The sequence below is a fragment of the Leptodactylus fuscus genome, chromosome 7, assembly GCF_031893055.1.
Source record: "Leptodactylus fuscus isolate aLepFus1 chromosome 7, aLepFus1.hap2, whole genome shotgun sequence".
Lineage (NCBI taxonomy): Eukaryota > Metazoa > Chordata > Amphibia > Anura > Leptodactylidae > Leptodactylus > Leptodactylus fuscus.
Genome location: NC_134271.1, coordinates 46,608,778 through 46,632,573, shown reverse-complemented (window position 1 = coordinate 46,632,573; position 23,796 = coordinate 46,608,778).

Below are 23,796 nucleotides of genomic sequence, written 5' to 3'. Positions count from 1 at the left end.
TATAGCCCCAATTCTATTGCTAGGGGACTTCCAGTATATTGAAGTTAGTTTCTGGGGTGAAGGTGGGGGGGCACACCGTTGGAACGTGGATCGGGGGTATATATAGGGTATACGGGAATACACAGTCAGTGTATTCCATTCAGGATCCTGGGAAAACTGGGTTGCGGCGATTGAGCCCGTCAGTGCCACGTTACACTGACAAGCTTCTCCCTGGAATTGAAGTTATATGTAACCCCAATATATTCTTTGAATTCCCAGTCAGACAATGGCACTATATACCAGTAGCAAAAGTTGTGGGTGCATGTAACCCCAATATATTCTTTGAATTCCCAGTCAGAAAATGGTACTATATACCAGTAGCAAAAATTGTGGGTGCATGTAACCCCAATATATTCTTTGAATTCCCAGTCAGAAAATGGTACTATATACCAGTAGCAAAAATTGTGGGTGCATGTAACCCCAATATAGTCTTTGAATTCCCAGTCAGAAAATGGCACTATATACCAGTAGCAACAATTGTGGGTGTATCTAGCCCCAATTCTATTGCTAGGGGACTTCCAGTGTATTTCTGGGGTGAAGGTGGAGGGGCACACCGTTGGAACGTGGATCGGGGGTATATATAGGGTATACGGGAATACACTGTCAGTGTATTCCATTCAGGATCATGGGAAAGCTGGGTTGCGGCGATTGAGCCCGTCAGTGCCACGTTACACTGACAAGCTTCTCCCTGGAATTGAAGTTATATGTAAGCCCAATATATTCTTTGAATTCCCAGTCACACAATGGCACTATATGGCAGTAGCAAAAATTGTGGGTGCATGTAACCCCAATATATTCTTTGAATTCCCAGTCAGAAAATGGCACTATATACCAGTAGCAAAAATTGTGGGTGCACGTAACCCCAATATAGTCTTTGAATTCCCAGTCAGAAAATGGCACTATATACCAGTAGCAACAATTGTGGGTGTATCTAGCCCCAATTCTATTGCTAGGGGACTTCCAGTGTATTTCTGGGGTGAAGGTGGGGGGGGGGCACACCGTTGGAACGTGGATCGGGGGTATATATAGGGTATACGGGAATACACTGTCAGTGTATTCCATTCAGGATCATGGGAAAGCTGGGTTGCGGCGATTGAGCCCGTCAGTGCCATGTTACACTGACAAGCTTCTTCCTGGAATTTAGCTCTTACAAGAGCTGTTGTGGTTGTCTTCTCCTTCCTATCCTAGCCTGTCCCTGCCTACCAGAATCTAAGCCCTAGCTAACTGGACGGAAACTTCCGTCCCCGGTGAATTGCAAGCTCAGAATGACGCGAACCTGGGCGGCGCTGTTCTTTTAAATCAGAGGTCACATGTTTTTGGCAGCCAATGGGTTTTTCCTACTTTTTTCAACGTCACCGATGTCGTAGTTCCTGTCCCAGGGGAATCGAGTAATGGCGCACTTTACCACGCGGTGTTCGATTCGATTCGAACATGGCGAACAGCGTGATATCCGATCGAACATGTGTTCGATAGAACACTGTTTGCTCATCTCTAATAATTATCCATATCCCTGGGGCGGTCATGTGAACGCCCCAGGGACACTTTCTGATAATCCGGTGACATTCTGCTTCACCGAAACGGAACGCCACCTGTACTATTTCCCCCTAAACCCAATCAATACTTAAATGTTTTCCTGTGTCCGGGTTGGCTTCTCCTCTCCTCCTCTCCTCCATCTCTACTGCGCACAGTGAAAAGGAAAGGAGGAGCCAACACACACATCTGAAGTTAGGTATGTATGATGCAGGGGGTGGGGGTTCAGTTACTTGAGAAGGGCTAGCAGTGGGCAGGATAGCTTAGCGTAGCTTAGCTAGGGAGTGAGAGAGGAGGGGGGAGCAGTGACATGAAGGTAGCATGACAGGTACGCAGGAAGTTACGTAGCAGGAAGCTCACACCTGGTAAACAAATGCAGAAGATTCCAGGTACTCCCACAGACACTTAGAAATCACTCAAAACACTGTTAAATGAATATGGGTGTACTTTTAACCCATTAATAGCACTAACAGACCTTTTAAAAAAAAATGTCTGGAAAACTCTTTTAAGGAACTCCATCTACATTAAACTAAATAAAGTTTTCATTTAATGGCATTTGGGGCCAAACATGGCACATGCAAATCTTTACATTATCATTTTACTTTGAATAGATTGAGCTACTGGCTTTGTCTTCCAAATACTAATGCAAAATACAACCCAACAAACACAAGTGTGATTACAGCATGAGGGCTTTTTCTCTGTTTTTTTCCTATCATGAACTGGATGTTTTTTCTATGTATATTCAATTAAAAGTTATGTTTTAATAGATTCACGTTTTGCTGGATTCACTTGGTCACTAATCCGTGCAGAGCTGTTCCGATTGCCTAGAGCATATTCAATTTACAAGCAAGCTTCGGACATTGTAAGTGGGCTCTGTGTCTTTCCCTATCCTTTTACCTACATGTGTATGATCATTGCAGTGCTACAAAAGAAGCTTGTACATTATGGCTTTACTGAACTATAACCCATGTTGACATACACAGTAGCATGTGAGGGATTCCAGATATGTAAATCTATGATACAGTGGGGCAAAAAAGTATTTAGTCAGTCACCAATAGTGCAAGTTCCACCACTTAAAAAGATGAGAGGCGTCTGTAATTTACATCATAGGTAGACCTCAACTATGAGAGACAAAATGAGAAAACAAATCCAGAAAATCACATTGTCTGATTTTGTAAGAATGTATTTGCAAATTATGGTGGAAAATAAGTATTTGGTCAGTAACAAAATTTCATCTCAATACTTTGTTATATATCCTTTGTTGGCAATGACAGAGGTCAAACGTTTTCTGTAAGTCTTCACAAGGTTGGCACACACTGTTGTTGGTATGTTGTCCCATTCCTCCATGCAGATCTCCTCTAGAGCAGTGATGTTTTGGGGCTGTCGCTTGGCAACACGGACTTTCAACTCCCTCCAAAGGTTTTCTATAGGGTTGAGATCTGGAGACTGGCTAGGCCACTCCAGGACCTTGAAATGCTTCTTACAAAGCCACTCCTTCGTTGCCCTGGCGCTGTGCTTTGGATCATTGTCATGTTGAAAGACCCAGCCACGTTTCATCTTCAATGCCCTTGCTGATGGAAGGAGGTTTGCACTCAAAATCTCACGATACATGGCCCCATTCATTCTTTCATGTACCCGGATCAGTCGTCCTGGCCCCTTTGCAGAGAAACAGCCCCAAAGCATGATGTTTCCACCCCCATGCTTTACAGTAGGTATGGTGTTTGATGGATGAAACTCAGTATTCTTTTTCCTGCAAACACGAAAAGTTGTGTTTCTACCAAACAGTTCCAGTTTGGTTTCATCAGACCATAGGACATTCTCCCAATACTCTTCTGGATCATCCAAATGCTCTCTAGCAAACTTCAGATGGGCCCGGACATGTACTGGCTTAAGCAGTGGGACACATCTGGCACTGCAGGATCTGAGTCCCTGGCGGCGTAGTGTGTTACTGATGGTAGGCTTTGTTACATTGGTCCCAGCTCTCTGCAGTTCATTCACTAGGTCCCCCCGCGTGGTTCTGGGATTTTTGCTCACCGTTCTTGTGATCATTTTGACCCCACGGGGTGAGATTTTGCGTGGAGCCCCAGATCGAGGGAGATTATCAGTGGTCTTGTATGTCTTCCATTTTCTAATTATTGCTCCCACAGTTGATTTCTTCAATCCAAGCTGGTTGCCTATTGCAGATTCAGTCTTCCCAGCCTAGTGCAGGGCTACAATTTTGTTTCTGGTGTCCTTTGACAGCTCTTTGGTCTTCACCTTAGTGGAGTTTGGAGTCTGACTGTTTGAGGGTGTGCACAGGTGTCTTTTTTATACTGATAACAAGTTTAAACAGGTGCCATTACTACAGGTAATGAGTGGAGGAAAGAGGAGACACTTAAAGAAGAAGTTACAGGTCTGTGAGAGCCAGAAATCTGGATTGTTTGTAGGTGACCAAATACTTATTTTCCACCATAATTTGCAAATAAATTCTTACAAAATCAGACAATGTGATTTTCTGGATTTGTTTTCTCATTTTGTCTCTCATAGTTGAGGTCTACCTATGATGTAAATTACAGACGCCTCGCATCTTTTTAAATGGTGGAACTTGCACTATTGGTGACTGACTAAATACTTTTTTGCCCCACTGTAAGTACATCAGCTGGATGCCAGTGAGAAAATTAAGATATTAAAGGGGTTGTCCTTTTCATTTTTTTAATTATTTAATAACAAACTAGGACTCACTTCTCCCTGGGCCTCTATATCCAGCGCTATCTCTGTCAGTTATACTGTATACAGCTCCCCTAGCAGATCTCACCAGTGATGTTCTGTTTGTGTGAAGGACTGATGTAGCCATTCAATGGCCTCAGTGGTGGCTTCTTCACAAACATGACATTTCTACAGGTGACACACTTGTTCACTATCATGGGTCATTGAAGTCTATGAAAATTGTTCAATGTTTGAAAATGTTTTAAAAGTTGATGTCACTTTATACTATAAACTGTAATCCAATGCATTGGCTTGGATATACTTATTGATTAATTATTGTAGAATTTGTGATTTGCTCCTCAACAATTGAAATTGCAATACCAAAAAGGTCAAATCTTAGAATTATGGAAATCACGGGATTGACAGACATGTTAATGATTTGCAGATAATAAAAAATTAAATAAAATATCTCATTTTATTCAGTATCGACTATGAGTAGCACATGCAGAAATATATGCACTTACAAGTGTTAGCAAAGAGGTTATTGCCTTGTCATGTTGTGAGGTCTGACGAATGTTATTCTATGCTGAATGCTCTTGGACATAAAATAATCAACATTGCCTGTCGGCAGCTCCATTTGCAATTGTCTACCAATGACATCCTAGATGTGCTAGATGGGAGACAAGTCTGAGCCACTACAGGTCATGATAGCGCGTTTAGGTAACATACTGACTGGTGTTGTCCTGAAAATCGTCTGCTAGGACTTTGGCGTAATGGCCATACCACTGGTTCTGTGACCGAATCAATGTAATGCCAAGCTGATAGTGAACCTGATAAGAAGACTAGAGGGCTTGGGCTACAATACATTATGTCACCCCCCTGCTTAATCCCAGAAGTAAGACCAGGTTACTTTTCCTGGTGAAGGCCTCTTCATAGTGTTGCCCACATTGTTTCCAAACCAGCATTGCAACTGAAATCAAAGCAGTACTTATCACGATAGAGGATAGACTTCCATTCTAGCCTCCATTGCCAGTTTGCTTGAGAGAGGTGATGTGAGGTCAATCGGACATCTGTAACTGTACATCTGGCTTACAACCCAGGGTCATGTAAAAGCCATTTGATGGTTTGTGCACTGTATTTGCAACCCAAGGCTTGGGATGTGATGTCTAATTTCATTTACAACACAGAATGGATCACTATGCACCATTCACTATTCCTCCATTCAGATGATCTATCAGTGTTAATGTTCACCTTTGTACATCTTTTGATGCCATTCCAGTTTGTTGTTTGTATCTACCAGGATGCACAACATTGAACAGTGCTGATATCTCAGCATGTAGGGATTAGAGATGAGCGAACACTAAAATGTTCGAGGTTCGAAATTCGATTCGAACAGCCGCTCACTGTTCGAGTGTTCGAATGGGTTTCGAACCCCATTATAGTCTATGGGGAACATAAACTCGTTAAGGGGGAAACCCAAATTCGTGTCTGGAGGGTCACCAAGTCCACTATGACACCCCAGGAAATGATACCAACACCCTGGAATGACACTGGGACAGCAGGGGAAGCATGTCTGGGGGCATAAAAGTCACTTTATTTCATGGAAATCCCTGTCAGTTTGCGATTTTCGCAAGCTAACTTTTCCCCATAGAAATGCATTGGCCAGTGCTGATTGGCCAGAGTACGGAACTCGACCAATCAGCGCTGGCTCTGCTGGAGGAGGCGGAGTCTAAGATAGCTCCACACCAGTCTCCATTCAGGTCCGACCTTAGACTCCGCCTCCTCCGGCAGAGCCAGCGCTGATTGGCCGAAGGCTGGCCAATGCATTCCTATGCGAATGCAGACTTAGCAGTGCTGAGTCAGTTTTGCTTAACTACACATCTGATGCACACTCGGCACTGCTACATCAGATGTAGCAATCTGATGTAGCAGAGCCGAGGGTGCACTAGAACCCCTGTGCAAACTCAGTTCACGCTAATAGAATGCATTGGCCAGCGCTGATTGGCCAATGCATTCTATTAGCCCGATGAAGTAGAGCTGAATGTGTGTGCTAAGCACACACATTCAGCACTGCTTCATCAAGCCAATACAATGCATTAGCCAGTGCTGATTGGCCAGAGTACGGAATTCGGCCAATCAGCGCTGGCCAATGCATTCTATTAGCCCGATGAAGTAGAGCTGAATGTGTGTGCTAAGCACACACATTCAGCACTGCTTCATCAAGCCAATACAATGCATTAGCCAGTGCTGATTGGCCAGAGTACGGAATTCGGCCAATCAGCGCTGGCTCTGCTGGAGGAGGCGGAGTCTAAGATCGCTCCACACCAGTCTCCATTCAGGTCCGACCTTAGACTCCGCCTCCTCCGTCAGAGCCAGCGCTGATTGGCCGAAGGCTGGCCAATGCATTCCTATGCGAATGCAGACTTAGCAGTGCTGAGTCAGTTTTGCTCAACTACACATCTGATGCACACTCGGCACTGCTACATCAGATGTAGCAATCTGATGTAGCAGAGCCGAGGGTGCACTAGAACCCCTGTGCAAACTCAGTTCACACTAATAGAATGCATTGGCCAGCGCTGATTGGCCAATGCATTCTATTAGCCCGATGAAGTAGAGCTGAATGTGTGTGCTAAGCACACACATTCAGCACTGCTTCATCAAGCCAATACAATGCATTAGCCAGTGCTGATTGGCCAGAGTACGGAATTCGGCCAATCAGCGCTGGCCAATGCATTCTATTAGCCCGATGAAGTAGAGCTGAATGTGTGTGCTAAGCACACACATTCAGCACTGCTTCATCAAGCCAATACAATGCATTAGCCAGTGCTGATTGGCCAGAGTACGGAATTCGGCCAATCAGCGCTGGCTCTGCTGGAGGAGGCGGAGTCTAAGGTCGGACCTGAATGGAGACTGGTGTGGAGCGATCTTAGACTCCGCCTCCTCCAGCAGAGCCAGCGCTGATTGGCCGAATTCCGTACTCTGGCCAATCAGCGCTGGCCAATGCATTCTATTAGCTTGATGAAGCAGAGTGTGCACAAGGGTTCAAGCGCACCCTCGGCTCTGATGTAGCAGAGCCGAGGCTGCACAAGGGTTCAAGCGCACCCTCGGCTCTGATGTAGGAGAGCCGAGGGTGCACTTGAACCCTTGTGCAGCCTCGGCTCTGCTACATCAGAGCCGAGGGTGCGCTTGAACCCTTGTGCACACTCTGCTTCATCAAGCTAATAGAATGCATTGGCCAGCGCTGATTGGCCAATGTATTCTATTAGCCTGATGAAGTAGAGCTGAATGTGTGTGCTAAGCACACACATTCAGCTCTACTTCATCGGGCTAATAGAATGCATTGGCCAGCGCTGATTGGCCAGAGTACGGAACTCGACCAATCAGCGCTGGCTCTGCTGGAGGAGGCGGAGTCTAAGATCGCTCCACACCAGTCTCCATTCAGGTCCGACCTTAGACTCCGCCTCCTCCAGCAGAGCCAGCGCTGATTGGCCGAATTCCGTACTCTGGCCAATCAGCACTGGCTAATGCATTGTATTGGCGTGATGAAGCAGTGCTGAATGTGTGTGCTTAGCACACACATTCAGCTCTACTTCATCGGGCTAATAGAATGCATTGGCCAATCAGCGCTGGCCAATGCATTCTATTAGCGTGAACTGAGTTTGCACAGGGGTTCTAGTGCACCCTCGGCTCTGCTACATCAGATTGCTACATCTGATGTAGCAGTGCCGAGTGTGCATCAGATGTGTAGTTGAGCAAAACTGACTCAGCACTGCTAAGTCTCTGCATTCGCATAGGAATGCATTGGCCAGCCTTCGGCCAATCAGCGCTGGCTCTGCCGGAGGAGGCGGAGTCTAAGGTCGGACCTGAATGGAGACTGGTGTGGAGCGATCTTAGACTCCGCCTCCTCCAGCAGAGCCAGCGCTGATTGGTCGAGTTCCGTACTCTGGCCAATCAGCGCTGGCCAATGCATTCTATTAGCCCGATGAAGTAGAGCTGAATGTGTGTGCTTAGCACACACATTCAGCTCTACTTCATCAGGCTAATAGAATACATTGGCCAATCAGCGCTGGCCAATGCATTCTATTAGCTTGATGAAGCAGAGTGTGCACAAGGGTTCAAGCGCACCCTCGGCTCTGATGTAGCAGAGCTGAGGGTGCACAAGGGTTCAAGTGCACCCTCGGCTCTCCTACATCAGAGCCGAGGGTGCGCTTGAACCCTTGTGCACACTCTGCTTCATCAAGCTAATAGAATGCATTGGCCAGCACTGATTGGCCAGAGTACGGAATTCGGCCAATCAGCGCTGGCCAATGCATCCCTATGGGAAAAAGTTTATCTCACAAAAATCACAATTACACACCCGATAGAGCCCCAAAAAGTTATTTTTAATAACATTCCCCCCTAAATAAAGGTTATCCCTAGCTATCCCTGCCTGTACAGCTATCCCTGTCTCATAGTCACAAAGTTCACATTCTCATATGACCCGGATTTGAAATCCACTATTCGTCTAAAATGGAGGTCACCTGATTTCGGCAGCCAATGACTTTTTCCAATTTTTTTCAATGCCCCCCATGTCGTAGTTCCTGTCCCACCTCCCCTGCGCTGTTATTGGTGCAAAAAAGGCGCCAGGGAAGGTGGGAGGGGAATCGAATTTTGGCGCACTTTACCACGTGGTGTTCGATTCGATTCGAACATGGCGAACACCCTGATATCCGATCGAACATGTGTTCGATAGAACACTGTTCGCTCATCTCTAGTAGGGATCTTTCGGAGTGATCAACCAAGGTCTCAGTTGAAGGATTCTGTCCCCTCCCACATGTTACAAACTGGAAATAGGGGCTTGAAATTTTGTTCTATGCAGAACTGAGCACCACCTGCCACTTATTCAATGTACATAACCTTATGGATTGTCCTTCTTGGTGTTGCATTCATTTTCAATTTTAAGGAATGTATATACTCACTTTGGCCAGTATATCATTGCTTGAGAAAGGCTCAATTGTATGAGCCGAAACACTGCATGGGTGCATGAGTCACCACTCTTTTTTTTTTTTTGCACTATATTTCTTGAGTGCTACCCATATTGTTAAGTGAACATTTGTATTCTAGATCCCAGTGCTTGTACCATCTTCATTGCATTATGCTGCTTTCTTGGTATTTTTTATACTGTACATTGTATACACAAGCAGGGCTGCTTTATATATGAAGCTCCAGCTAAAAAGCCCCATAATTAACTATTTCACCTGTAATTGTACAATAACAAGAGGAAGAAAAATGGTGGACGGTCTGAAATGGTGCAGCTAGGGATAATCCCATGCAATATGTACACGATCCTTAAACATAAGAGCAGCACCGCATTCTCAGACCCCAGCCTCTCCACACATCAGAATACTATGCCATATTCTAGCTATATACTACAAAGATTTTAAGATTGGGAATGTCCCTTTAATAGAGATGAGCGAGCAGTACTCGATCGAGTAGGTATTCGATCGAATACTACGCTATTCGAAATACTCATACTCGATCGCTATTCGAATGTAAAAGTTCGATGCAGAACCAGCATTGATTGGCTGAATGCTATACAGTCGGCCAATCAACGCTGGTTCTTCTCCTACCTTTAGAAGTCTTTTCCGTACAGCTTCCCCACGGCGTCTTCCGTCTCTGAATTCACTCTGCCAGGCATCGGGCCTGGGCAGAGCCGACTGCGCATGTGCCTGGCAGAGTGAATTCAGAGCCGGAAGATGCCGCGGGGACGCTGCACGGAGAAGACTTCTCGGAGGATCCAGCCTGACCCTCACTCGTGGACTTGGTAAGTATAATTTGATCGAATGTTGCCTACCCCTGAAACGAGCATTTTCTCCCATAGACTATAATAGGGTTCGATATTCGATTCGAGTAGTCGAATATTGAGGGGCTACTCTAAACGAATATCGAACCTCGAACATTTTACTGTTCGCTCATCTCTACCCTTTAAGAGCAAACTCCCATTAGTATATTTATGCCTATAAATGTACACTTTAAGATAAAGCTGGCCTTTATGCCACAAAAGAGCTGGAATCTTCTGGTAAGAATGTACTTTGAAGACTTAAACTTCAATTTTAACCACTTCACATACTTGAGACAATTAACTGCAGAACACAGTAGTACAGAATCTAGGGCAGTAGTTTTCTAAGTTGGTAGAAGTAAGATGATAAGAAAGTAATTCAGTTACAGAGCACTATATGAATGCATTATTTGAGTCGGAGGCAGAGGCTGCAAAAGGGAAAAAAAAAGTCTTGGTGGTTATATAGATGTAATTTTGTAATGCCATTTTATATTACAAGTGAACATAATTACAGTTCAATGTTCTGTAGCTTTAGAGCAGATTTATGTGGAAGTTATATTTATGTGGAATATATCACTTGGAACTCAGAGGGGCTGTATTGTTTATTATTCATAACATCTGCCACTTACAGCAAAGAGCGTTAAAAACACAACACTTTTATGTGCTCAATGCCTGAGGTACAACTTAGCAGCAAATAAGCTATGGTTTATTATGCTTTTTATTACTGTCCTTCTGTCAAAAATTTAAAAGCATTTGCCCTTGTCATAAATAGTGGAATTTTCTTATCCGGTCTATAAGATAGTGATTAATATATCTATGAATAGAGCAGGAAGATGCTGCTAATCTCAGCGCACCAACTATTACATTTTCTAGATGTATTTCCATGGTTCAGCACTCTTGGTCTTACTATTATATACCGGTAGCGACTTAGTTTTCAGTGGCTGAACTTTGAAAATTTCTGCATAATATCTAGTGGTCGTTTTTACTCTGGTGTATGGACTGTAGAGAGTCGTATGATGCTTGGAACTGAGTTTGCTCAACTTAGCCTTGTTTTCTTTCTACAGTACATATCTGGTGGGCACTTAAAGGGATTCTACCATTAAAAATCTTTTTTTTCTAGATAACACGTCAGAATAGCCTTTAGAAAGGCTATTAGTCTCCTACCTTTAGAAGTGATCTCCGCCACGCCGTTAGTTAGAAATACCGGTTTTTACCGGTATGCTAATTAGTTCTCTCGCAGCGATGGGGGCATCCCCCAGCACTGGAAATGCGATGGGGGCATCCCCACTGCTGTTAGAAAACCGGCTCCAGTGATGCGTCTATCTACTGCTGGATCCGCCCCTTCCTTCTTCGTCTTTCTTCGGCTTCACGTCGGACGCCTGCGCAGTTGGCTCTGCTAGTGGGACACTATTAGAGCTGACTGCGCATGCCCGAGGATATAGTGCCAATGCCGCAATTGCGCGCATGCGCAGCACGTTCCACGAAGTCTTCACCGAACAGAGCATACTGCGCAGGCGTACGATGTGAAGCTGAAGAAAGACGAAGAATGAAGAGGAGGATCCAGCAGAAGATAGAGGTGTCGCTGTAGCCGTTTTTCGAGCAGCAGTGGGGACGCCCACATTGCATTTCCAGCGCTGGGGAACACCCCCATCGCTGCGAAAGAACTAATTAGCATACCGGTAAAAAACGGTATTTCTAACGAACGGCACGGCGGAGATCGCTTCTAAAGGTAGGAGACGAATAGCCTTTCTAAAGGCTATTCCGACATGTTATCTAGAAAAAAAGAGATTTAATGGTAGAATCCCTTTAACAGTATGTTCACACAGAGTTTTTTGCAGGTATATTTTGACGCAAAAATAAATCCGCCTGCAAAAATGACTCCCATTCATTTCACTTTTTTGTCCCACAAGCGATTTTTTCAGCTAGCGGGAAAAAGAAGCAACATGCCCTATCTTCCTGTGGATTCCGTGTCTGTGGTTTGAAACTCCCTCCTGACTAGGCCCACTCATTCGGGCCTAATCAGGAGTGGGATGACCCGACGGGATGCCGATTCTCTGCAATGGCATCCCGTTGTAGTTAGCCGTGCAGAGAAGTCACATGGTGGAAAAAGTTTACCTTTCGTAAGTATCCCCATGCCACATGTAAAGCAATGTTCACAAATAAAGGAGAAAACCCAAATCCACACCCTAGAGATTACTGGCCCATTCTTTTAGGGTTAAAAAAGAACCAGTTTATTGAGTTAAAGAGGACCTTTCACCATATCCGGGCACAGGCAGTTCTATATACTGCCAGAAAGCTGAATTCAGCGCACTGTCGGCTTTCCCGATCTGTGCCCGGTGTGAAGAGCTTACGGCCCGGTACCGTAGCTCTTCTATGGTCAGAAGGGCGTTTCTGACCATTAGCCAGAGACGTCCTTCTGCCTCGCGGCGCCAATCGCGCTGTGCTGTGGAGCCGGGAGGAACACCCCCTCCCTCTGCTCACACAGCTTGTCCATAGACGAGCATTATCAGGAGAGGGAGGGGGCGTTCCTCCCGGCTCCACAGCACAGCGCGATTGGCGCCGCGAGGCAGAAGGACGTCTCTGGCTAATGGTCAGAAACGCCCTTCTGACTGTAAAGCGCTACGGTACCGGGACCGATAGCGCTTTACACCGGGCACGGATCGGAAAAGCCGACAGTGCGCTGAATTCAGCTTTCTGGCAGTATATAACACTGCCTGTGCCCAGATATGGTGAAAGGTCCTCTTTAAAGAAATGGCTTAAGTTTTACTTTTACCATTTAGATTTATTCATCACATCTAATTCTAATTTACACCAGATCCACTATCCAAAACATCACCATTAGTTAGCTTTGTAAGTCTGTTGAGATGTTTGAGATTTTTTGATAATATAAAGGTGATATTTTTGATGTTTTTGATAGTATTACATAACTATTTCTCCTCCTTTTCCCCCTTAGGAATGCCTTAGGGTCCACTCACATGGTGGAAAATTCCACGAGTGGAAAAAAAAGCTAGCGGAACCCATTGAAATCAATGGAAGGCTTTTTTTGGCGTGGAAAATTCAGCGCCAAATACAGCGTCATTTTCCTCTGTGTCAATGGACCATTAAATGGAGTCTGTCACCAGAACCCAACCCAGCATATCAACCCATCCCCCGCAAATAGAGTTAGGGTAATCTAAACCAAGTGGGTTTTTTTGTGAATTGGTGCCAAGACTATGCAAATATGCAAGAATATGGTGCCAAGAATATGCAAATGACTATTTGAAATAATGAGAACGTTTTTCTAAAGAAGTAAGGTTCAATCCCCTCATTGTCCTATAGAGCTCATTTGCATATTGGTTAAAATAGTGATAACTTGGTAACTAAGGCCTAGATTCACAAGAGGAAAACAATGTTTAAATCAGGTTCCCCTATGGTATCTATCTTTGGGGCTGGGTTGATATGCTAAATTTTCACTCCCTGTTTCTAGTCTGACTTAGTTCTAATTTGGCGCTGGTTTTGATATTATTGCTGGTTCGCGTCTGGTCAGTAATTAGATAAGGAGGAAACTAAAGGTAAGAGAATATACACATATTAGCAATATTAGAAATGGTCTAACAATTTTACTACATTTTTTTGCATTTTGACGAATGTCACAGAAAATATCCAAGTGAGGTGGGTTAAAATTTCAGATTGTAGTTGCAGAGAGAGATAGGAGGAGGAATGTGATTCAGAGATTGTTGAAGTATAGAAACATAATACATATATACTGTTGGAGCTTTGACCCCAAAAGGATTAAATGTTGGGTTTGCTTGAAACTACTTTATTAGAAAGTAAGCTATACTCGTGAATTAGAAACTGAGTATGATATGTTTGTATATATGGCTAGTGAAGCTTGTGATTAGAGATGAGCGAACAGTGTTCTATCGAACACATGTTCGATCGGATATCAGGGTGTTCGCCATGTTCGAATCGAATCGAACACCACGTGGTAAAGTGCGCCAAAATTCGATTCCCCTCCCACCTTCCCTGGCGCCTTTTTTGCACCAATAACAGCGCAGGGGAGGTGGGACAGGAACTACGACACTGGGGGCATTGAAAAAAATTGGAAAAAGTCATTGGCTGCCGAAATCAGGTGACCTCCATTTTAGACGAATAGTGGATTTCAAATCCGGGTCATATGAGAATGTGAACTTTGTGACTATGAGACAGGGATAGCTGTACAGGCAGGGATAGCTAGGGATAACCTTTATTTAGGGGGGAATGTTATTAAAAATAACTTTTTGGGGCTCTATCGGGTGTGTAATTGTGATTTTTGTGAGATAAACTTTTTCCCATAGGGATGCATTGGCCAGCGCTGATTGGCCGAATTCCGTACTCTGGCCAATCAGTGCTGGCCAATGCATTCTATTAGCTTGATGAAGCAGAGTGTGCACAAGGGTTCAAGCGCACCCTCGGCTCTGATGTAGCAGAGCCGAGGCTGCACAAGGGTTCAAGCGCACCCTCGGCTCTGATGTAGGAGAGCCGAGGGTGCACTTGAACCCTTGTGCACCCTCAGCTCTGCTACATCAGAGCCGAGGGTGCGCTTGAACCCTTGTGCACACTCTGCTTCATCAAGCTAATAGAATGCATTGGCCAGCGCTGATTGGCCAATGTATTCTATTAGCCTGATGAAGTAGAGCTGAATGTGTGTGCTAAGCACACACATTCAGCTCTACTTCATCGGGCTAATAGAATGCATTGGCCAGCGCTGATTGGCCAGAGTACGGAACTCGACCAATCAGCGCTGGCTCTGCTGGAGGAGGCAGAGTCTAAGATCGCTCCACACCAGTCTCCATTCAGGTCCGACCTTAGACTCCGCCTCCTCCGGCAGAGCCAGCGCTGATTGGCCGAAGGCTGGCCAATGCATTCCTATGCGAATGCAGAGACTTAGCAGTGCTGAGTCAGTTTTGCTCAACTACACATCTGATGCACACTCGGCACTGCTACATCAGATGTAGCAATCTGATGTAGCAGAGCCGAGGGTGCACTAGAACCCCTGTGCAAACTCAGTTCACGCTAATAGAATGCATTGGCCAGCGCTGATTGGCCAATGCATTCTATTAGCCCGATGAAGTAGAGCTGAATGTGTGTGCTAAGCACACACATTCAGCACTGCTTCATCACGCCAATACAATGCATTAGCCAGTGCTGATTGGCCAGAGTACGGAATTCGGCCAATCAGCGCTGGCTCTGCTGGAGGAGGCGGAGTCTAAGGTCGGACCTGAATGGAGACTGGTGTGGAGCGATCTTAGACTCCGCCTCCTCCAGCAGAGCCAGCGCTGATTGGTCGAGTTCCGTACTCTGGCCAATCAGCGCTGGCCAATGCATTCTATTAGCCCGATGAAGTAGAGCTGAATGTGTGTGCTTAGCACACACATTCAGCTCTACTTCATCAGGCTAATAGAATACATTGGCCAATCAGCGCTGGCCAATGCATTCTATTAGCTTGATGAAGCAGAGTGTGCACAAGGGTTCAAGCGCACCCTCGGCTCTGATGTAGCAGAGCCGAGGCTGCACAAGGGTTCAAGTGCACCCTCGGCTCTCCTACATCAGAGCCGAGGGTGCGCTTGAACCCTTGTGCAGCCTCGGCTCTGCTACATCAGAGCCGAGGGTGCGCTTGAACCCTTGTGCACACTCTGCTTCATCAAGCTAATAGAATGCATTGGCCAGCACTGATTGGCCAGAGTACGGAATTCGGCCAATCAGCGCTGGCCAATGCATTCTATTAGCCCGATGAAGTAGAGCTGAATGTGTGTGCTAAGCACACACATTCAGCACTGCTTCATCACGCCAATACAATGCATTAGCCAGTGCTGATTGGCCAGAGTACGGAATTCGGCCAATCAGCGCTGGCTCTGCTGGAGGAGGCGGAGTCTAAGATCGCTCCACACCAGTCTCCATTCAGGTCCGACCTTAGACTCCGCCTCCTCCAGCAGAGCCAGCGCTGATTGGCCGAATTCCGTACTCTGGCCAATCAGCACTGGCTAATGCATTGTATTGGCTTGATGAAGCAGTGCTGAATGTGTGTGCTTAGCACACACATTCAGCTCTACTTCATCGGGCTAATAGAATGCATTGGCCAGCGCTGATTGGCCGAATTCCGTACTCTGGCCAATCAGCACTGGCTAATGCATTGTATTGGCTTGATGAAGCAGTGCTGAATGTGTGTGCTTAGCACACACATTCAGCTCTACTTCATCGGGCTAATAGAATGCATTGGCCAATCAGCGCTGGCCAATGCATTCTATTAGCGTGAACTGAGTTTGCACAGGGGTTCTAGTGCACCCTCGGCTCTGCTACATCAGATTGCTACATCTGATGTAGCAGTGCCGAGTGTGCATCAGATGTGTAGTTGAGCAAAACTGACTCAGCACTGCTAAGTCTGCATTCGCATAGGAATGCATTGGCCAGCCTTCGGCCAATCAGCGCTGGCTCTGCCGGAGGAGGCGGAGTCTAAGGTCGGACCTGAATGGAGACTGGTGTGGAGCTATCTTAGACTCCGCCTCCTCCAGCAGAGCCAGCGCTGATTGGTCGAGTTCCGTACTCTGGCCAATCAGCACTGGCCAATGCATTTCTATGGGGAAAAGTTAGCTTGCGAAAATCGCAAACTGACAGGGATTTCCATGAAATAAAGTGACTTTTATGCCCCCAGACATGCTTCCCCTGCTGTCCCAGTGTCATTCCAGGGTGTTGGTATCATTTCCTGGGGTGTCATAGTGGACTTGGTGACCCTCCAGACACGAATTTGGGTTTCCCCCTTAACGAGTTTATGTTCCCCATAGACTATAATGGGGTTCGAAACCCATTCGAACACTCGAACAGTGAGCGGCTGTTCGAATCGAATTTCGAACCTCGAACATTTTAGTGTTCGCTCATCTCTACTTGTGATATTTTACATGTGTTTTTATTTTTATTTATTTAAGGTTCTTAATTGTGTCTATGCTTGAGCAAGGGAACCACAATACAAAGACTGGGATCCCCTGGAGACACCAGAAGTCAAAACTGGTTGGAAAATTGTTGGCCCTGCTGTGTTTTTAATGAATTATTGTATACCCCTTTGGCTGCTTTATCCTTTAAGTACTTAATAAAGAATACGGAGGTTGCTTCCTAAAACATTTCAGTAAATGTAGTCTGTTCTTCCTTACAGAGATGCTGAGAGCATCTACATCTGACCGTACATAGGACCCAGTTGTAAGGGAATTGCTAGTTGGGCAATTCTCCATTGTTATTTCTGGAACAATGGAGGAAGGGAAAGACAGAGACAGAGAGCCCTAAATTTGACCCAGTTCCTGTCCCTACCTGCTTACCTGAACTGTCCTATTGACAGAAGCAACTTAGCAACAGTCCCTTCTCTCAATAAATGTACACAGAACAAGACAATACAAACAGCACAGAAAAAGAGTCAGCAAGCCAGGGGTCAAAGCCAGGGAGATAAAGCAGTACAAAATCAAAATCTAAAGAGTAGTTACAAGGGAAGCCAAAGGATAGAGGTCAGTAATACAATAGGAGCAGAAAGAGGAGCTTAGTAGGGACAAAGTCACAGTAGCTAGCAAACCTATGTGGGCTGATGACCTGTATATAGAAAGCCCAGGACCTGACCCAGACTTGATTGGCTAATAGATTAACTATTTGATGAAGAGAGGGAAACAAGGTGCAAGAGATGGGTGTGGTGGAAATTCAATTACAGAGGATAGGTAACAGAGCAACAAAATACTCTAAGCAAAGAATCAAACTGAACATGCCTCCTGCGCAGCATGTGAGACGAGGGTGGCGCCGACCCGAACAGGCAGAGACGTTACACCAATAGAGCTAGATGACTGCCATTGTGTGTCTGTAGTGATCACTGGCTAACACCTTTAGAGTCCAAGTGTGGAGACGACGATCAGTATAATGGTGTGTGAACACTTTTGTAATTCTTGTGCGATATACCTTACATGTGAGGATTCCCAGCTACTGAGTAGCAAGACTGTTATAATAGCTCCAGGACTATCTGTATATATTGATTTAGATTAGTACAGAATATCATTTAATGAATAACTTCCTCCTAAAATCCAGACAACTTTTTACTCACATTTATCTGTATAATACAGACAGCTATGATATTAATTGAGAATAACCTACATTATTTCAAGAATCATTTTACCGCTACAGTTTTTTTAGAATCTCTTAAGGCTACCAATAATATCGTAGAGACCATTTTAGAAAGTAATTTAGGATATGCAAGAGCAAAAAATATAGGCTGCTAAATCATGTATTGTAATGGTTGTTTCCCTGCATATTTTCTGAAATATAATGAGTTAACCCCTTCTATAGCTGGGTGGCCACCATAGTCACTGGGTGTTTTATACATTGCTGTTTTATACAGCAGACACTGTCCACACCATTAACCCCTCAGGTGCCTTGGTCAAAGCTGACCGATGCGCCATTTTACCGGAAGCGTGTGGGCGTCGCCATTTTGACGGGGATCACTGGCATTCAGAGCAAGATCCGAGGCTGGCTTCCCATTGGCATGACAGCTGGGAGCCTTGTGAAGGCTCTCCGGCCTGTCATTATATACTTTCTATTGCAGACTACTCTATGTAGCATGCAGTAGAAATGCCGGATTTTTGCATTAGCATTGTATTTCATTGCATTAGTGATCAGACCCCCCTGGGTTTCAAGACCCCTAGAGGGTCAAATAAATGCAAAAAAAAAAATTTAAAATAGTAAAAAAATATATATATTAAAAAAATAATAAAAGTTCAAATCACCCCCCTTTCTCTACAACACATATTACATAATACATTAGGTATCCCTGTGTCTGAAAAAGCCCGCTCTTCCTGTAGCGGGGAAAAAAAAATCTAAATTGCCAAACCGCCACAGTTTTTTTTTCCACTTTTTTGCCTCTGATAAAAATTTGAATAAAAAGTGATCAAAGTGTAAACTAAAAAGTACACCTGGTCCTGCAAAAAAAAAAAAAAAAAAAAAGACACCCTATATATCCCCGCACACGGAAATATAAAAAAGTTACAGCTGTCAGAATGCAGCAATTTTTATAAAGATAAAAAATTGGCACAGTTTTGGATTCTTGTTAAGGGGTTAAAATGAGATTGAGCACTATAAGGTAATGAGGCCGGTTTCATAACATTTTATGGTGCTGACAGACTCCATTTAAATTGACACCCCTGCTCTATTAGAGCCCATATTTCCCCATTCTCCAGTTAGAAGCAAGTGAGAAAAGGTAATGAATACAAAAATGACAGAAGGGGAATTCAGTGCAGGATTTCACAGAAAGGAGCCAACATCCATCAATCAAGTATATTACAATATTTATTGTTGTCATAAATGTTGTCCGAAAATTATCCTTTGCCAAATGTTTAGCCCACTAATTGCCGGCCCCCACCTTTTATGTGCCATTTATAATACTGTCTTCTTATGTGGCAGATCAGCCTTTGAACTTTATGTGCTAGGTCCCCTGGGCAAGTGTTACCTCTGCACCTCCTACATCCATGACTTTGCCCCACCTATTAACTTAAATAGAGAATGGTGGTCCCAACAGCAGAAAATCCTATGATCAGCCAATTATTGGGTCCCTTATTAAAGAAAAAGAGATTATCCAAAGTGGACATCTAAAGAACACATTCTTGGACTGCTACATGCGCCCATGATGGGCAGTGATAGCATAATTTTATTATTTTATTTATTATATATTAATTTATTAAACATTGACACATCCTATGTTTTATGTGTAGCATTCAAGGGGTTGTGACACTAATATGATTAATATCCACAAAACTAGGAAAACGGGAGCCAGAAAGTGTCCCCTGTGATTGGAACGCTGATGCATATGTATGGTTTAAGACTGCTAAAGATCACTATCCCAGACATCCCATAGAAGTGAATGGTGCACTGACCACCAGCACCCCATACACATGGCGCACTCAGGGGAATTGTTGGGGCTCCGGTTTCCGGATTGTTGACGGACCTGGCAGACTGACACCTAGTGATGTTACTCGTAGACCCCATTTAAGTAACGGATCATTAATGGTAAAACCTCTTTAAGTTACTCTGGTGTTGGATAAGACATTCAGTATGCTCTGGAAAACAGTTTACAAATGCTTGCCACTGAATGCTGCTTATTAAGAAGTACAATGATGTCATGACAATGTTTAATGTTGTCACACTTTACGGGTTTGACTAAGCGCAGCCTGATAATCACATTGCACTGAATTTATTGTGTGAAACAAACAGACCTGGAAGAGGCAGAAGTAGCGGAGGAGTCTGACGTTCTGCTCCAATTGTAAGATTTAATATATTTTAAGTAAAACAGAAGGAAAGCATGATATATCACTCACATAGCAGAACGACGACATGAGATATGTGTGTGTACAGTGCGCTATGAACACCGGTCACTTTTCTGTCTCTTTACTAATTATCTTACATGTTCTCGCAATTCTTTCAATGACCTCAACAGAAATGTGTTCCCTTTGCTGTATTTTTTGCAGTAATGTCTTTCTAGAAGGTGCAAAGATATTCAGTGGAGTCATCCACACAGGTGTTAAGACACAACTATTTACATATGCATGATTCATGAATACGGCGCTAAAAAGACTTTAAAATCATTTCCTTATTATTATTTTGGTTATACCAATATACTAGTCTCAGCCTCATCCTGCAGAGCTTAAATGGGGCTCTCTCCTTTTCTACAGGATAGTGTGTTTTCTGGAGGGTCCTCTCTGAGTGATGAGAAGAGGGGTCCCATGTACGCTTGCTTGAATGAAGCAACAGTGTATCCAGGAGCGTTACAGAGGTGAATGGAACAGCAACACGCCTGAATATCCATCATTCCTTTTAAAAGGGTGCATAGAGCTTCCCCTCTTATGATCTGTGGAGATACCAGTGGTGGACCCTCCCTCAGATTCCAGACACTAAGGGTGCATTCACACTACGGATACGCTGACTGATTCTGAACATTAAAACATGTTCAGAATCAGCGCGTATAAAACAGATCCCATTCATTTCAATGGGAACCGGCATACGAACGCTCCCCATTGAAATGAATGGGCTGCTTTTTTCTCTACGAGCGCTCCCATTGAAGTGAATGGGAAGCGCTCGCGTGTACGGCTCGGAATGAGCCGAGCGCCGAGCCCCTTCACACGGCGAGCTGTACACGCAAGCGCTTCCCATTCACTTCAATGAGAGCGCTCATAGAGAAAAAAGCAGCCCATTCATTTCAATGGGGAGCGCTCATATGCCGGCTCCCATTGAAATGAATGGGATCTGCTTTATACGTGCTGATTCTGAACGTGTTTTAACGTTCAGAATCAGTCAGTGTATCCGTAGTGTGAATGCACCCTAAGGGTGCATTCACACAGAGTTTTTTGGTGCTGATTTTGACGCTGAATCAAAGTCAGAATCCATGTGGAAAAAATCCTCCCATTGAAGTCAATTGGAGGTTTTTTTCCACGTGGATTCTGATGCAGATTCAGCGTCAAAATCAGCGCCAAAAAACTCAGTGTAAATAGACCCTTAGAGCCAGACATTCCAGTTCTGCAAGGCCACTATGCTAACCACTGAGTCATTGTGCTATATTTTGCTGATGCTAAATATTTGCCAAACCTGACTGTATGAAAATGGCCTAGGTTGTATTAATGGAAAAAACACTTTACTGTTTTCCCCTGCGGACTATTATATTATTTACAGTGCATAATCAATATAATTTAACTCCTTCTTGCTCCACACTGTTATGTCACACTGAGCCACAGGTATGACCATTATATTTGAGTGATTCAGGGGCAAGATTTCTTCCCCCTTCCACCTCTCAGATCCCCCATGATAAATCAAGGGGTGCTAGCCCTATTGCACATAGGCAGCCTATATGTGATGTATTGCAATACAAGGTATAGCACTGGAGATCAGCAGATCCCCTTATGGGACAGGAAAAAGTACAAAAAAAGTAAAAGTTAAAAAACATAAAAAGTAAATTAAATAAAACTAATACCAACAGAAAATACAACCTGCCCGCAGATAAAAGACCTGACATATCTCTTTCAACTCAATGGTAAAAAAAAGGTTGACGGAAAGTCATTCATGTTCTATAAAAATAGCACTTTATTAGTAAACGCAGTAAAACATAAGAAAGCCAATATAAATATACTATCCACGCAATCATAATGACCCATGCCTGTAATTGATTAAATAAGACTAAAGTTTGTTCTAATTCTCCTAATCCTAAGATTCTCTACTCAGTGCTCTGGCTCATGCAGTGATGAACAACACATTCATCCCCCACTTCCACCATCACTGAAATGCCTTGTGTTCCAGCCCACAGCACTTTATATACTATAAATTACAGCACTGTAAGACGTCCATTTACCTCTAATAATTGGCTGAGAGGTTGTCAGCTGATGTCGGGAGATGCCAGAACATCACAGTGAATCACAGATGTGTCTGGTATCTATTCTTACTGTGTAATACATGTGGCTGTGGTCATTTTAGTTAGTCGAGACAAATTGCCATTTACTCAACTTCATTAAAAAAAATGAAAAATTTGGAATATTCAGATCAAACCCAACTGTTGATGAATCAGTTTGCCCATCTCTGTCTGACCATTGTCTCATGTATGCATGTCAAGCAATTAAACACCAAGCAATAATTTGTTAGTTTAACACAGATTTCATAGTTGGCGATAACAATTTTATTTTTTTTCATGATTGTATGGTTATACAAAACATTCCCCTTGCTATGCTGCCAATGCTATCAATGATGGAAACAGTATGGGGGGGGGGATAATAATCAATTACAAAATCTCACAATCATTACCACATATAGATGAAAAAGTGCTATATCATCTATTAATGGGAATTATGGATATTTTATCTGTCAGTGTATCAGACCCTTATGTATAGAAGAATGACAATTCAACTATCTATATAGGAAAGTTATAGTTAGGAAAGTCTTTATAGTTAGCATGGTTGCTTTAACCATAAGGCAAATGGTGCACTTGCACTAGGCCCTATGGTAGCATGGGCTCTCTTGGGATACAAGACAGTCCTGCATTTAGAGTGTTGTCCTACTGTTTTGGGCACTGGGTTTTGGCTGCCCCAATGTGTCCCGAGACTCCTGACTCCAACTTATCTGAATTCTCTGGGTGCAGATGAGTCAGGTACATTGGTGAAGCATGAAGCCATTTGCTCCCTGCTTCAACATTCAGCCCCTGCCTCCTGCTCATCGTGTCTTGGTAGGTGCAATATAGAGACATCATTTAAATTGTGCCTGTTTTTCCCTGAAGCCTCCAGGAGCAGAGACAGAAGCGAGTAACAGGGGAATGAGAAATGGTGAGTATTAGATTTTTTCTTTACTTATTTGATCCATTTTACAGTGCGCACCAGGTGGGAACAATACTGTATATACTGTATGGGCAACTGGAGGGGGTTATTATATTATAATGTCTGAGGGGCCATTATATTATATGAGGCCGCTAATGAGGCATTATACTATGAATGGGCCAGCTATGTAGAAAACCTTTTATTGAGCCCACCAATCTGTGAAAATAGCCCTGATAACTAGCGTAGTCACACTATGGAATACTCTCCCCATGAGGTAGGGATGATGCTTTGACAACATTCAAAAAGGAGTAGATCTGATGACAAAGAAAATGGAGGATTTACTATACAATGTCGTTTTTCTGACCTGCTCGCCACTTTTTAACACAGTGAATGAAGAGG